Here is a 15,876-nt window from a genome sequence, read left to right on the forward strand (position 1 = left end):
AAAATCAGAAAACAAATACACCAAAAAAAGTATGAACTAAATCTAATGTATATAGCATATTTGTCATAATTTAAACAAGTCTCCCGAAGAGAAACGGGTATCTCTCTCTCCCCCGCGCGCGCGCATGTGTGTGTGTGTGTATGTGTGTGTGTGTGTGTGTGTGTGTGCGTGTGTGTGTGTGTGTGTGTGTGTGTGTGTGTGTGTGTGTGTGTGTGTGGAGTTTAACTCCGAAAAGACAGTTAAACACAGGTTCCCGTTAGTCTTATGATGGACATGTGTTGTGATATTTAAACAAACGAACCGTCAATGGCGAAATAAAAGCCTCTTATTTACGAGAGCAGTCTGAGAGACCTCCAGCTTACAGCGGGGTCTCTGAGCCAGTCATGGCCGAGGGACGAGCTAGCGGCCCCAGCAGGCGCCTGCTGGCTGTCGCCTCACTTCATGGAGCTTCTCAACTCCGAAAACTTTGAAGCAAATTGTCAATTCGGCATCAATTTTCGCAAGACTGCCTATATTAGAAGAAAACAGTTCATTTCTCGCCTAAAACGTTGTCAGAAGTGAATTTAGTGATGAATAAGATGGCGGAAATTGTTAAAATTGTCCCGTTGTTGGTCTGTCTGTATAAACCTGACCCTCGTTGACCTAGGTTCCTATGCTGAAAAGGGAACTGCGAAAAGACCCTGCCCTGAAGTAGGAGCAGTTACAGGAACTGCGGCCAGAGGAACTTAAAAATCCCCAAATTGGTCCAGTCGGAACACGAGAAAAAAAGGGTTCTAGGAATTTTATGTTCTAGGAACCGCAAAAATCCCTCTGGTCAGAAAGCGGCTATTGACTTACCTTATCATGTAGTATGAACCAGTACTGCGGTTTTGAACAATAGCAGCATTTAAGGTAATTATATTAGGTTAAGTAAAGCATTTGGTGGTGTTTGAGGGAGAACTTACATTTGTGTGGTAGTTTGACATCCTCTGATGTGTTTGTTCCTCCTTTGTAGTACCAGATCCTGTTGGTTCCTCCTAATTTTTGGATGCATTAGCGAACATACTACCATTGTGGCAGTGATGCAAAATGTCCACTAGAGAGCAACATTGGTACTGGATTTAAGTGCTCTGTTGCTGAGTCTTATCTGATGATGACAGTTGGATTAGCTCAGCACTGTTTTACATACTATTAGATCTTATATTGTTCTGTGATTAAAACATTTTGTTTGTTGATACAGAGCTGATCTGTTTTACTTATTGGGTGATCAAATAAGAAAGGTAGAGAAGCAATAACCTCGATTGCATTACATTATAACTGTTTATGAGCTATAAATGAAAAATGAGGTTTTAGTGTCAAAGTGTAAAACCTACTCGCATCACATGTTATTTTATGATTTTATGTTTTTTTTAACTTAAACCAACTTCAGTTATTTTTGAGAAAATATCAAATAGGTGAAAACCACTTTAACCACACCAATACATAGGATGCTGTTAAAAAAATATGCGACATTGTCTTGCGGAGTGCAAGGAGGGGAATTCTATCTATTAGTCTAAAAAGAGACTTAAAGGAAACAATAGGACAGGAGCAATTTAGGAGGTCAGGTATTACTTGAGATAGCCTGTGTGTAATATTAATCATATTAAATCGTAGCAAGCGATTGATGCCAACTGTCATATTGTTTTGTTCATGTTAGTGGCCCATTACAAGTTCATTATTTAATTTCCCTGGTGCAAATAATCAAGGTGGTTTCGAAGTTTCCAGTATGATATTCTATAGTTGAGTTCCCAAACACAGATACTATGTAGGCCATGCTCAAAAAATCCCTAATATTAAAGCATCATACATTCTCACTACTGTAAGTGTGCCACAGCGTCTACGCAGGGACCAAACCCTGAGCTCCCAAAACCCTGAGCTTTGTGTGACTCAGGCGACGGCTGATCCTCTTGCTCTCTGAACTCGGGTGCGTCACCTTCAGCTACATTCTAGGAGGATAGGAAGGAAAAAGGAACAGAGGGAGGAGAGAACTGGGGGGGGGGGGGGCGGGCCACATTAAAAGAGGAAGTTCATCCTCTGATAAACACATAGCTACGCATCCCACTGGACCCACTGTCTGAGATGGCAGCCAGTGCTAAATGTGAGCTTGTCTGAGCAGCACCACTACAAGGGGAGAAACCGCATGGAATTCATGTTTTGTCCCTAGGTTGTTCGTTTGAGAGCTTTAGAGGATTTTAATGTGCCTCTCTGTACCTCACAGTTTCCATTCAAGGGGCTCTCCAGACGCAGTGCAGCTCTTCACAGAAGACATGCATAATCATGGCAGAGGGGAGGGGATGAAACAAAGGAGAGATGTGTAAAGCATCATATACATATGGCACTTTATATTGTACCCCTTTCAGGTATTCTTATGGGTGTTTTGGTTTTAGGTTTGATTTTTTTGCGTTGCTACACACAAAGGAAACAGCCGTAGCTCAGTACTTCAAAGGGGCCCCGGCAATCCCACGTAGACAGACCACATTTCAGCGGAGCATGCTGTGCTGTGCTGTGCTGTGCTACAGGCAGACAAGAGCTGTTATGAAGAAGAGCAGACCATGGCTTCTCATTAAAAAAACACTACTGTTTCCTCCACAGATTACACTGCTATGGGAAAACTACACAGGGAAGACACCCTTGCCACCTCTACAGCTGAACAATGCAGTGTTACATGATTGAAACTGTCAAATAAAGCATACAGTTGGAGAAGTCTCAAAACAAGTGTTCGCAAAAAAATGACAAAACATTTTTTAATGGAAATGATTGACAGGTTGTTTACAGAGAAACCTCTGTTTTATTGATGTTGAGAAATGTCTAGCCTTTTTGTGAGGGCTGCTTACTTTCAGCTCGTTGTTGTGCCTTGCACCTGGTCAAGGCCTCGTGGCAGATCCTAATGGTTAAAAGGCCAGGAAAGTCCACAGTCTTGTATACACCAAGTACAGCATATGCACACAGCTGGTGCCCCAAGGCTGCATGACACAAAAAGTGGTAATGTGTAGCGAGGGAGTTGTGTTTGGAAATCTAATGGGATTCTGGTGCCCCTTTTCAAGGGCTCCTGATGTACACCTAAATTTGACAAAGACATTTTATACATTAGCCATGTAGGTCTGCTACTACATAGCTACATGGCAATTATGGCTGACCTTCAGTCAGCAGGCTCTGTGCTCCATTGGGTACACCTTACTTTTGTTTTAAGGCCTCATACTTCTATTTTAGACCAGTCTAGTCTTGAAACTGCAGTTTCATTGTTGCAAGTTTTGTCATATAAATTTAACTTGGGGAATAATGTATTGATGTAGATATTTAAGCTGCAAAAAAGAGTGATAGTGTGAAGGGTATTGCATGTAAGCTCTTTCAGTCATATTTTATTTGCCATACTTTACACCAAACAGTTTTTGGTGCATTACTTGAGGGGAGACATCAGAGCTAAAGTGGGATGGCCAGGGTGTATATTGTGCCTCCAGCAAGGCATTCTTTGGAAAGTGCAGAGACATTTATTAGGAAAGCCAGGGGTGGTGCTCTTTCATTTCCTGGTTTTAATGGAGAGAGTCTCTGGGTCCTCACATGGGTCAAAATTAAACTTTATTTAATGTTTTTTTTTTCTGCAGCTTTTGAGGACAGTGCAAACTGAAAATGGGACTGAAATCCCAAATTCATGCTCATTTTGAGTTTTTTTTTGCTGTGGTTATATAGTTTAAAGGTGTAATTGGTAGTTAAAGGAACATTTGTTTCTGTCATTTTTCACTGTCAGTGAGGATCAGACATTGTCATCTGATGGGACTTAAAACCTGTCTTGCATTCATTCTTTCTTGAAAGGCACAGATATCAGACAGTGTCCTAATCCCTTTGGTCACAATGCAGGTTCTCTGTATGTGAGCAGCTTACCAATTTCCGTTTTCCCTTCTACTCAGATGAGCGAGTAAAGGTTGTCTCCTGCGACTCAGGGCTGAGTCGTGCGCATAAATAAAATACTGTACCATGCCGTGACATTATCTAGGGCAGCTCCACTCTACAGCCAATGTCCTCTTACATTTACTGTGGTGCCTGCGACTCGCTGTCACACAGTGACCTGAATTGAAGGACTGCGTGTGACAATGAGGTTGGCACACAGGCATTAACTCACTGCTTTGCAATTAAGGCAGATCACACTTGTAAACACATACGTACACCTGAGACCCCACGTGCACAATACTAAAACTGGTGTGTGACTGGCCTTTTGTATAAAAGAATTCAGAAGTGAATGGTTTGTTTATCATATTTTCATTTTCTTGTCAAGATTGGTTTAAGTGCAGTTTCTCTGATAATCTGCAAGCAATGCAATTTAGTACACGTCAAAGAATCACAGAAGTGGAACAAGTGTAAACATGGTAATTGACTGCCATACCACAACTGCATTACCCAGAGTAGCCTCTGGATGGCAGTGTCAGGCTGTGTTACCCGCTGTCAGCCTCAGCTCTCTCATTAGTGAGGTCTAGCAGGCCCCCTCCGACATGTCTCATAAATGTCAACACCAATACAGCAGGAGACAGTGGGCCTGGATGTAACAAACACAGACGCCATGAAAGTCCACTCTGTCTGTCAAATCAATCACAGAGGCAAGCCACAAGCTGCATGTTCACACCTCACATGGAAACTACCTGCAAGTTGGCATTTGGTTAGTTTAAAGACACAACGAATAAATCCCTGTGGGGTTGTTAGGAATTATTTTGATCTTGAATGTAAGATGGCATTTGTCGCATAGTGCACAGGCTTTGACATTGGTCTTTGTAAATTCCTTATATGTACGTATGTGTATGCCTGTAGTGTGTTTCTTGAAGTTATTGTCACCTTGCTGTGGTCAGTAAGTCCCCTTCACTATACCCTCCATCCTACCCTCTCCCCCATCCTCGTCCCCTCTTCATTCTCCTTTACATTCTCTTCTCCTTTCCATTATCAAGCCATGTGCTGCCTGCACTCTTTTCTATTCTCTTCCAATCGGGCCACAGGAGCAGGTGGATTGGAGATAACTTGCGCTGTGCTTTGTTTTCGCCCTGACACTGTCATTAATCATTGCCCAAGCCACACTTCAACATATAATAATAAGGACTGGCTGCTGTGTGGGGGCTGCCGCCCAATTGCCTTTCATTGCGCGGATGCCAAATTGGAGGTGAACGGCCATAGCCAGACACTACTCCCCTGTCCCCAGACTGTCTCATCATTTAGGTATTTATCCATCTCAGCCTTGTCTGTAGAGCTTCTCACTGCCCTCCCAAGAGGCCCAAGATTGTTAGGGGGAGGATCAGATTTGTTGCTCAGGCTTTTTGGCTTTGATTCTGTGCCGATAAGTTAGGGATTAGAAGCAAATTTCCCACAGGGCAGTGCTGGATTTGTTGGTGTTTAACTGTTTAACCTGTCTTAGTCTTGTGTTGCATAGAGGTGTGGAAGCGTTGGTGGGGGTGAGAGGAAGCAGGGTTTGGAGAGAGACTGGTCAACAGGCCCAGAGAGACCCAGTTGGACTAAGCCAGAGCCAGGCCAGCATTGATAATACAGGCTTCCTTATCCATCACATCGCCAGTGGAGTTGTTAAGCACTAAAGTGTGTGCATGAGGCAGAGGCTGAAAATGCATAAGAGGTTGTGTGGGTTTGTGTGTGTCTGTGAGTGGCTTCCCATGGGTACATCAGACTAATAAATCAGAATCATGTTGATCCTCCCTTGGTTACAACCCTCATGCCTTGCCTATAATACACAACACGTGAGAATAGGTAGCTACGGTGTATTTTGCAAATGGGCCAGTGAGTTATCAATTATACAAGGGCCCCAGACATATTTACAGAAACTTGATCTGTGGATCAAGTTCACCTTGGTATTTATACGTAAACTAAACATAAACCTAAAATAATCTCCATGAGGAAGTCATGCACACATGTATATCAATTATTTTGTGTTGCAGATTGAGTTGTGTTACTCTGTTAATTGATATAGTGTGTACACATACTATATTAACATTTAATGTAAAATTATGCAAAATGTTAAACTCAGGCTATGTATAAAACAAGAAAGCAAGTGGTTGAAGATACTCAATCATAAAATTAATGTTTTTTTTTTTCTTCCTCAAAGCTAATTGAAATGGGAATTAGAAAAACCAAGAATTTCAGTAAATGAATACACCAGTTTAAAGGTTCATGTTCTCAAGCGTCTTATGGACGGAGGCAGGTTAGTCCGTGAGTTGGGTCTGAGGTTAGGGTTTTAGCTGTAGCCACCCTTTGTGGACTGTACCCCGGAACGGACAGGGGTGCAGACCAGCAGGAGGATCTCTGTCCTGTCAAACGTAATCCAGGCGGATTACGGTGATCTGAGGGGAATTTTGGAGCCTTGAGCATGAAGGTGTGCTCTTTGGGCGCTGCCATCTTTACTTCTACCAAAGAAGGACTAAATCCCAAGGTGTGCACATCTGGATGGCAGTTGAGGGAATGGTCTCGGCTTTGATCTCAGCCATCACCATCGCTGCTCACCTCCTTTTGCACAGTGCACAGGTGTCACAGGTGGTATCAGTAAGTGATGTTAGACAGGCGAATGTCAGCAAAGACTGGAAGATTGGCTGGACATTGTTGCTGCAACCATTAGCTCTGATCTTAATGGGTTTGTGTGTTTGGAATCAAGCTCAGACCTGCAGAAAGGTGAACCCACATTATGGCTATAAACCTAACTCAATTCATAAATATGGTGTTAATACATCTTTCACACCATCACTTTAGCAGTTTGACATACTGTATATCAACTCACTGTTCTGTACTTGCAAATGTTCTCATTTTGCACTTTGAATCTCTGTCTATACATATATTGTGAACTTCTATATCATTCTGACATGTAGACAGTAAAGAGCTCCATGTCTCCTTTGGTGCTGTAGAAATGTACTGCAAAACCGTATTGATCTTTAATTAAAGAAGCTCTTAACCTTGGCTGGGCAGAGGACCCCCAGGCCAGTGAGTTAATTAATGTACTAATAGTCATAATATTTGTGCTGTGCACGGGAGGTACATAAAAGATTATCTATTGTATGAGCAGTTTATCAGCCCAATGATGCTAGAGCCCCGTGCTGTGCATATATCAATATTATGGGCAAAAATCTGCAATACAGACAGAAGACGAGGGAGAGTCAGTCTTTTAATATCTCCCTCGGTTCATCAGCAGTTTAGCAAGACCCCATTTTACCTCCTGGGATTCTCCTCTGATCGTAAGCAGGCGGCATCGATGGGCCTTTACAGGCACGAATACCTCGCTACCTTGACAACACACAGCAGCTATAAGCCCTCTGAAAGATCCACTTCTTTTTCAGATGAGTCAGGGGTCCCACTCCACCGTTTACCCCACGCTCCCAAGGAGGGCGTCTCATCCCTGGATCAAAACCTCATACTACTGACCTTTCAGTTGCTCCCAGCAGCCACCAGACCCCCTCATAAACAGGTCCCACTGAGGGAGGGAGTGAGGCGGAGGGAGGGGGAGAATGTGTGCGTGGGGGCCCAGACGCACTGTGATATCACCCTTTATAGCTTTATTGATTTCCTCTCAGGATGCAACTATTAACATTGAGCTGCTACGGTGGCTGCTGCTGTGTTGTTCTCTGCAGGTAAGAACACTGGCTCACACCCCCGGCCTTGTGGATTGTATATAAGGGGGGAGGAAAGTGGTTGGGGGAAGCACTGGGGAGGCACATGCTTTTATAATTAAGGTCAGCTGGGATGCATTACAGCATTTGGAGGTGTTAAAACAGGCCCTCCTCAGAGAGTATGTTGGCATTGCCCACGCTCGTAAATTAGCCACACTCCCCGCTGATGTTAGGAACAGGAGGAGGTGGTGGAGGGAGGGAAAACGGGGGGGAATTGGGTAGATGACTGGATGTAGACATGAGGCTAGATTTGATTGTATTGTGTTTTTATTTGATGTCTTTTTTTTCCCCCAAATCATTGATTTTATGTGTGTGCAAACCGGAACCATAAGGAACTTTGCAATTAAAACAGGTGGAGTCCAATGAGGTCTGTTTGCTGTATGCAACCAATACATTTCAATTAATTATGCATATGGTGCTTTATTACGCTTTGTGGTTTAATCAGAAAATACTGAACCAATACTACTATATTCTGTTTACGAATATATATTTAAAGATACAATATCCTACATGTTTAAACTACAGAAAAGATGATCAAATATATATATATATATATATATATATATATATATATATATATATATATATATATATATATATATGTTTGTAAAGTGATAAAATAAGACAGCAGTGGTGCTGGCAGTTACATGATCATTCCACTTCCAAAATATTTTTATTTAAATATAATTTAGGTATGAACTAACTCTCTATAATAATGGTGTTTAATATAGTAGCACAAATTCAACAAAATGATATGCTCTGCACGTGTAACGCCCCATAACCTCCCAGAAAAGGTCATTAATAGGCAGGAAAAGTTAAATAATGGGCAGGTAAGTCAACAGATGCTCTCACAGAATGAGCAGAGGTGTGTGCAAGCTCTCTTTGGACCAACACTGGCTCCAATGAGACGGGCAAAACAAAGCAGGGCCCTTCAGATTCACAATGGGGGCACTGTCAGTAAGGACAGGGGAGGGGAGAGGGAACAAACAGAATGCAAGAGTTTCACAAACAACCTGTCATAAGGCATTCAGCAGGACAGGTCTGACTGGGACACCCAGCTCACACCCTGCACCAGGGGTGAGGCAGGGGTCACCTCTCTGATTCATAGTGGGAGAAGTATGACAAGCAGAGGGAGTGGGAGAGGTAGAGACGAGGAGGACATATCAGTGCTTGGTTACGTGGCATCTTCATATTGCTGACTTCTGACATTTAAGGTTTATTGTCTAAGGTCGGCTTTATGTAAGATGTTATTATGTCATAGTTATAGAACATGTTTTACCTGAAAGACACGGGGTGTTTAAGCTTTACTTTCTAATAAAGGTTTAAAGGGGGGACTAATGGCTTCATTAATGGTTAATAAATAAATGGGCCATTCTTTATAAATGAGTAGTAAGACATTATTAAGGACAACTTTTCCCTGGATGTAATAAAACCAATCAGTTGGTGTATATCCTATGCAAACATAATTTCTTATGTATCGACTTATGGAAGACCACTCTAACGGTTGCTTTTATTATCGCTTTATCTGCCAATTATTTTCTCTGTTAATAAATGTATCATCTGGTGTATAAAATATCAGAAAGTATGGAAAATGCCCAAGTCAGCAGAGCCCAAATTGACGTCTTCAAATGTCTTGTTTTGTTCGGCTAACAGTTTAAAACACAAAAGCGAAGAGGAAACTTACCATGACAAAAAAGTCAGCACATATTCCCTATTCAGCTGTAACCAGAGGATTTATGGCAGTCTTGATTTAAAAAAAAAAAAAAATTTAAAAAACAGCTTTTAGAAAAATGCTGCAGTGCATCTGGACCAAAATGCATTTATTAATGGCTTATTACTGATCTATAAAGCAATAATGGATGATATGTTGATGATTGATAAAGTATACTTTATTTGAAGTTACCATTAAGACAAGCAGGATTTGAAATACTGCTCGACAATTCAATTGTTTGAAAAAAGCATCTTGAAACCTCCCTATAAGTTAGCCTTTAGCAATGCCTATACACCTATATACCTATACCTATATATATATATATATAGTGTAAACTAATGCTAAATCTCCCTTTTAATGACACAGCCGTTATTGTCATTTTGATTTTGTGGCATTGATTTCAGTTTTTAGTTGATAATTCTGGCCTACTTTGACAGCTTGTAGATACCCAGTCATCACTCTCACCCTCCTGAGACTAAGCTGAGTGCCAAAAACCTGACAGAAACCGAGTAATTACAGCCTGTGCCACTGACCATTGTTATGTGTGCTAACCAGAACTGACCTAGTCTCTGAGTTTTGCTTCTTTTTTAAACAACGGACACCTCTTTGCAGAAGAGACACACTGAATCACACATGGCACAGTGACAAGTTTACGTCTTCTGAAGGTTACCTGATTACCATCTTCCCTCTATACATGCTGCATACCATTCACCTTTCAATTCAGAGTAGGACTTTGGTAGTTTTGTGATAGCATGATTTAGCAGTGTTTGCGTCTTCCTGTTTTCCTGTTGTTGTCAAATTCTTGTTTCATAAAGAACACAAATGGCTTGGTGGTGTTCGTCCTTAGTTGAGTCTAAAATTGAGACTTAAGCTGAGAAGTCATCAAGTCCTAATAGATATTCCTCTAGAGAGTAATGAGTATGCGAATGATTAGAGAGTATAATGAGGAACTAAGAGTAGAGTTTCTTATTATTTTCCCAGATCATTGCATTTCTCGTTGCATCCTTACCTAGCCAGGTTCACTGAGCTGTACTTGCACTGCATTTCCGATCCAGCATATAAAACCAGAATGCGACCCTCTGCTTTAGCAAAATGGAATGGAATCTGTTGTACACCGCTGAACTGTCACACAAAAAATATAGTAATGGGCCTCAACCTGCCACCACTGTTCACAGGTGTTTTTTTACAACAGTATTTATTTGACCATTATGTTAAATTGTCCCCATAAAGCCGCACTTGGCAGCGCCATCCTCTGAATCTCTTTGTGAGCCACTTAAGTATACCACTGGGGGTTAGTGTGTTCCATGGACCCAATATGGTCGCTTTAAACTAAATAAATAAAGCCAGTTTGGTAAGGCTGTGCCCCCTTTTTGGGAAAGCAGTATTACGGAAGAACAGCTCTCAAATTTTGTGGGTTTTCATGCAGGTTATAGGTAATGATGTGAGGTGTACCTCGAGAACATGGTTATGTTTAATGTAGTATTTGTCTCCTTGCATTCTAACTGGGTAATATTGATTACATCGCTAAGGTCAGGTTTTGAGATTTAGCGTTTAAAGCAGATAAGATCTCGTTATCTTGAACTTATTTGTAGCCACTCTTTGATATAGACTTCTGGTATGCCTTGTTAAATAGAGCATAGGGAATCAGTGTATATCACAATATATTATACCGTATATCTCCATACATTTATGTGGCAAGTTACAGGTCTGGAGTTGAGACTTTCTCTCCTTTTTGTGGTGCTGTTGTGATCTAGACCTCTGTTGACCCCAGGCAGGCAGCTATAAAAGGAGGGGGCCTGACTCTGTTGAGACCACCTCTATTCATGGCCCCAGAGCCACTGGATGCTAAGTGGCAGCCGGAAAATCACAGCTGTGGGATCAAGCACGCCACATTAGGAGAGGGAGTCCTACCCCAAACAAGGGTACAGTGCAGCACAAATAGAATACCGAAGGCAAGTTGATCTTCTCCCTGATGCTGAGTATGTATGCTCCTGCTGAGGCACCAGCACAACTTTCACAGGTTAAAAGACTTGGCGATACTTCGAGCAGTAGATCGTGATTCCCTTGCAGAAAACAGCCGTGACTTGGCTTAGTTTTTGCCCCTAAATGTTGCAATATAAGATTGGAAGTTATTGGATATACTATTGTTGGACTGTCAATTATTTTGGGAAAGGAGGGAATGGAATATTGTGTTACATTTACTTACTTTGCATCTGTTTAGTTTAAAAAAAACAACTAAAAAAACATGCCAAATAAGTTTCTCGAAATACTATTGTTGTACTGTCAATTATTTTGGGAAAGGAAGGAATGGACTATTGTGTTACATTTACTTACTTTATCTTTTTAGTTTAAAAAAACATGCCAAATAAGTTTCTCAAGTCTTTCTTTTCTGCTTACACAAAGATACACTTGGTCCTTCATTATACTCTCTGGACAGAGCCTCACCATGCATTTTCACTGAATTTCAGAGACAGGGCATTTTTCTGCAGCAACTGACACTCCTACAATTACAGCGTTCTGGTGCAGATATGGTGTCAGCCCCTCCTCCTTGACCTCTGCCCTTTGCGAAGCAGGCGAAAGTGTGTTTCCTGATTAACGGCTGGCTGAGGTACATGGCTCCAGCACCAGCACCTTGTCCTCCCAAACTGAGGTGACAGTCTCCTAGGCTCTTTATGGAAATTAACTGCAAAACATAGCCAATTAGACCTGCGTTATTTAGAACGACTCAGCTTTTCACCCTTAATAAAAGCCGGCCCAGATAAGACCTGTACACTCAGACACTGCAGCAAATTAATGTGAAGTTGGTGGCCTGCCAGTAAGCCAGTCCATCTAAAATGGGGACATTAAAAAGCATGAAGGCAAGTTTTTGTATAACCTGTAAATTACTGCTGGATAGAACACAGGAAGATTTAAAGAGCGGGGTTTGTGAATAATTTCAATTATAAATTGAATACATTACAAGTTGTAAATGGTAACATGTTTTAAAAATTAGCAAAAGATTTTGATGAAATGCTATACGATCATTTATTTATTTATTTATTTTTTTAACAGCGTAGTTCCTGGACAAAATTTTCCCAGGTTCTGCACCTTTTTATTCCAAATGTGTAACTGGGAAATTAAGCATCTGTATAACGTCTTTTCACGCCACCAGCTAAAGATAGGGCTCGTAGCCTGATACGCTGTCTTAATTTTCCCTTTCTCAGGTCACTACAGAGAGCGACGGCATTAGAGTGAGGAGGAGGGTCCTTACTCTATGTGCAAGAATACACTGTGGAAGTTGCAAAGGGCAGAGTCTCTAGGAAATCTACTCTTTCTTTGAAAAAATGTCACGGGAGAGATAGGAGATTGGCACCACAAAGAGCCCAAAATAGCACGGGCTGCTACGCATTGTCAGACAAGATTTGGGCTGAGACATTGACTTTTGTTCTGCAAAGTACTGGCCCCTGAAAGGGAGATGGGAGGTGTAAAAATTGTGATTTCTCCTCTTCCCCTGGTTATGTGCAATACATTACCCTCCTAATAATGAACGCTGCTGGGACTGAGGTTCGTTATGTCACAATTATTCCTTGTCTGCAACAAAAGATACTGTGTACTTAGGTTTGGGATAAAGTTGGGAAGTGGGTAAATATGGACACTAGCTTTTCCCTTTTTAGGTGAGTGGAATCAGTGGTTACAGAGGCAGTTATTTATCAAAGGCATAGGGCCTGGTCCAGAAGATTAGGACAGATCCCTAACCCTCCTGCTTTCCCATAACTGAAGTGCATACAACATTTCTTCCTTTTCGCCTTCCCCATGATAACAAAAGACTCATATTTTTGGCAGGTTTGCCCCTTGGCCACATAATAGGATTATGAATAATTTCTACAAATTTACAAAAACAAATCACATGGCACGGCTTATAATTTGCTTATAATTTCTCCATAGCTGATAGATCAAAGCAAGGCGCAGGGACTGCAGAGCCAAGCAGTAGATTGACCCTGGTCATGCACTTTTAATGAAAGGGTTAATCTCCTCAGAGGTGACTATTCAGGAGCAAGCAGTGTGACCAAATGAAGAATTTAGTTCTGGGATAAGAAGGAGAATAGTGGTCTTGCGGGTGCTGTTGGGTGACAGCAAGGAAGCCCTGAGCTAAAACCGTGTGATGCTGTATTTGAGCCCATCTGACCACACCTCCCCAACCCACCGCTAAAAGAAAGCGAAAGGTGGAGGGGGAAAAAAGTCAAGCTGTTTGAAGAACCTATGGCGTGTAGGCCCAATTCTATTTCATGGATGACCACAAACAAACCTGCTCTATTGGCTCTGAAAGCCCATGAAAAGAAATGCACAAAACACACACACATGCATAATGTGTGCATACTCATACATAGAGACCAATCAGGATGTACACACACACACACACACACACACACACACACACACTCGCACACACACACACACACACACACACACACACACACACACACACACACACACACACACACACACACACTCGCACATACACACGTACACTTTCCCATTAGGACAACTGCTTTTCCTCTCACAAAATACCTGAATGTACTTTGAGTCCTGGCTGTTAAACTTTGTTGTCAAGCACCTCTTGTGCCACTGTAAGCACACATGCCCTCTTGTGAGTAATTAGACTTGAATACCTTCCAAAAGGAGAGCGGGAAAGAGAGAGAGAGTACAAAAAAAAAAAAAAAAAAAAGGATGCTTTTATAAATGTATAAGCCTTGGCTGGTTAAGGGGGTTTAGAAATCTCATCATGACAGTGGCAAAATGGGCCTCTTAGTAATTAGGAACAAAAGAAATTGCTTATCACTTATCGAGTTACTGTGCCAGCCATTTGGCTGTGTTCAGAGGGATTAATCAGAAGGCTATTGGCATTACATTGTTCCACAGTTATCATTCATACGTTGAATGGTAATTGGGCATTTTTTCACTGAGGAATTAAGGTGCCTACGTATTTCCAGACAAAATGAACATACGCAAAAACAAACATTAATCAAATCCCTGAAATAACGCGGCAACATTTCAGCTGCTGATAATCACGCAACAAAGTACTGAAATGAAACGTTAAAAATGAGGGTATCAGTCGTCTCTTTGAGAGAAACTGAAATTCCATTTTAATAATTATTTTATATGCATGATAATTCTTCATATGGAGTTATATTTACTCTAGGTAATGCTATAAAATTAGCAGTTCATTTCAGATTTCTTCATAAGCCTGGTTGCCGTGTTGCATTAAGCCCTCTTATTAGGATGACAAAAAAAACGCAACGTGACATCAACCTAATAAAACCAATAAAAAAAACTCTGTTCTAAATGCAATCGAAACTTAGACGTGCAACTCCTCCCGTGTGCTCGTTTTCCAATACTTTCCCTTGCTCACCTACATGTGAAAATTACGTGCCGTTGTCTTAATGGCCTTAGGGGCAGTTGATAAAGGAAGACTTTGCCTAATGCTTCCATAAACGTGTTAGGCAAAGTCCAGCAGGATGTAATTGCATCTAATATATTTACAGAGGATTGATTTTTCCCTCCCACGACCCACCCACCAGGCAGCAACAAGCTGCGGTCAGTTCACCCAGGTCACTGTGGATGAGTTCTGTGTCCACTCTGTCCTCTTTACACCGAGCAACAAGGCCGAGCCACAGAGACCATGGGAAGTATTGGAGTGCGGCTTAATGAGGTAATTAGTCAAAGGCCGTGACGGTTCTAGGAGGCTAATACCTGTGACCTCTTGATCCTGGATTCCTGACACACGTCTCTGGAGACTGTACAGGAAAGACTGCTGCAGAATCCAAAACTGTCACCTCGGCCAGACACTCCTGCCAATTTTTTTTTACCAAGAATGTGTGATATTACACTTCAAGTAAGGAGACTTGGGATTCAAGCTGAGCAACCCCCCTATAACTCTTCTTTTTTTTTTTTTTTTTTTTTTTTTTTTGTTTAATCACTCCCACAATGCTGTAATGGGCCTGCCCTCTTTCCTTCCCTGAAGAAAAATAAACCTTAGTAAACTTAAACTACTTCACCTGTTTACTTAGAGAAAGAAGTTCTGGTGAATTGACAAAGGCAGTGAAAAAGCAAAAGAAAGGAAAAAGGATGAAGAACACAAAGCAGGCTGATATTTTTCCCCCTCTCCTATCCCTTTCTTTTCTTTTTATCAGGTTACGTGACTGGAGGCTTCATTAATCACCACCTCGACAGCCTCTGCCAGGGGGAACTAACTGCATTTGGCCCAATTAGGCGCTGTAGAGACAATAGGAGCAGCACAAGTTGTGCCTCTATGCCAGGAGCCAAGCATTGCCTCCCTGTCATTACCTACAGAAAGGGAAAAATTAACCCCTACCAGCTTCCCTGCTTTCCTCCATTGATCCGAGGCTTTTGTGGTGTCCCTGGAGCGTGGCAGACAATTAAAGATATTATTACATCTGCATTGATTTTTTTTAAAGAGAGCAGAGTGTCTCCAAGCAATTTAAAAAAATTACAGTTCGGAAGTGGGCC

At 41.7% G+C, this 15,876-nt stretch overlaps 1 long non-coding RNA gene across 1 annotated transcript in view; it reads left to right on the plus strand.

Annotated features, from left to right (window-relative positions):
• The window catches only part of LOC118493722, a 108,585-nt gene that overhangs the window by 14,578 nt on the left and 78,131 nt on the right, over positions 1 to 15,876 (plus strand). The gene's annotated exons all lie outside the window — the stretch shown is intronic.

This window comes from Sander lucioperca, chromosome 18, assembly GCF_008315115.2.
Source record: "Sander lucioperca isolate FBNREF2018 chromosome 18, SLUC_FBN_1.2, whole genome shotgun sequence".
Taxonomy (NCBI): domain Eukaryota; kingdom Metazoa; phylum Chordata; class Actinopteri; order Perciformes; family Percidae; genus Sander; species Sander lucioperca.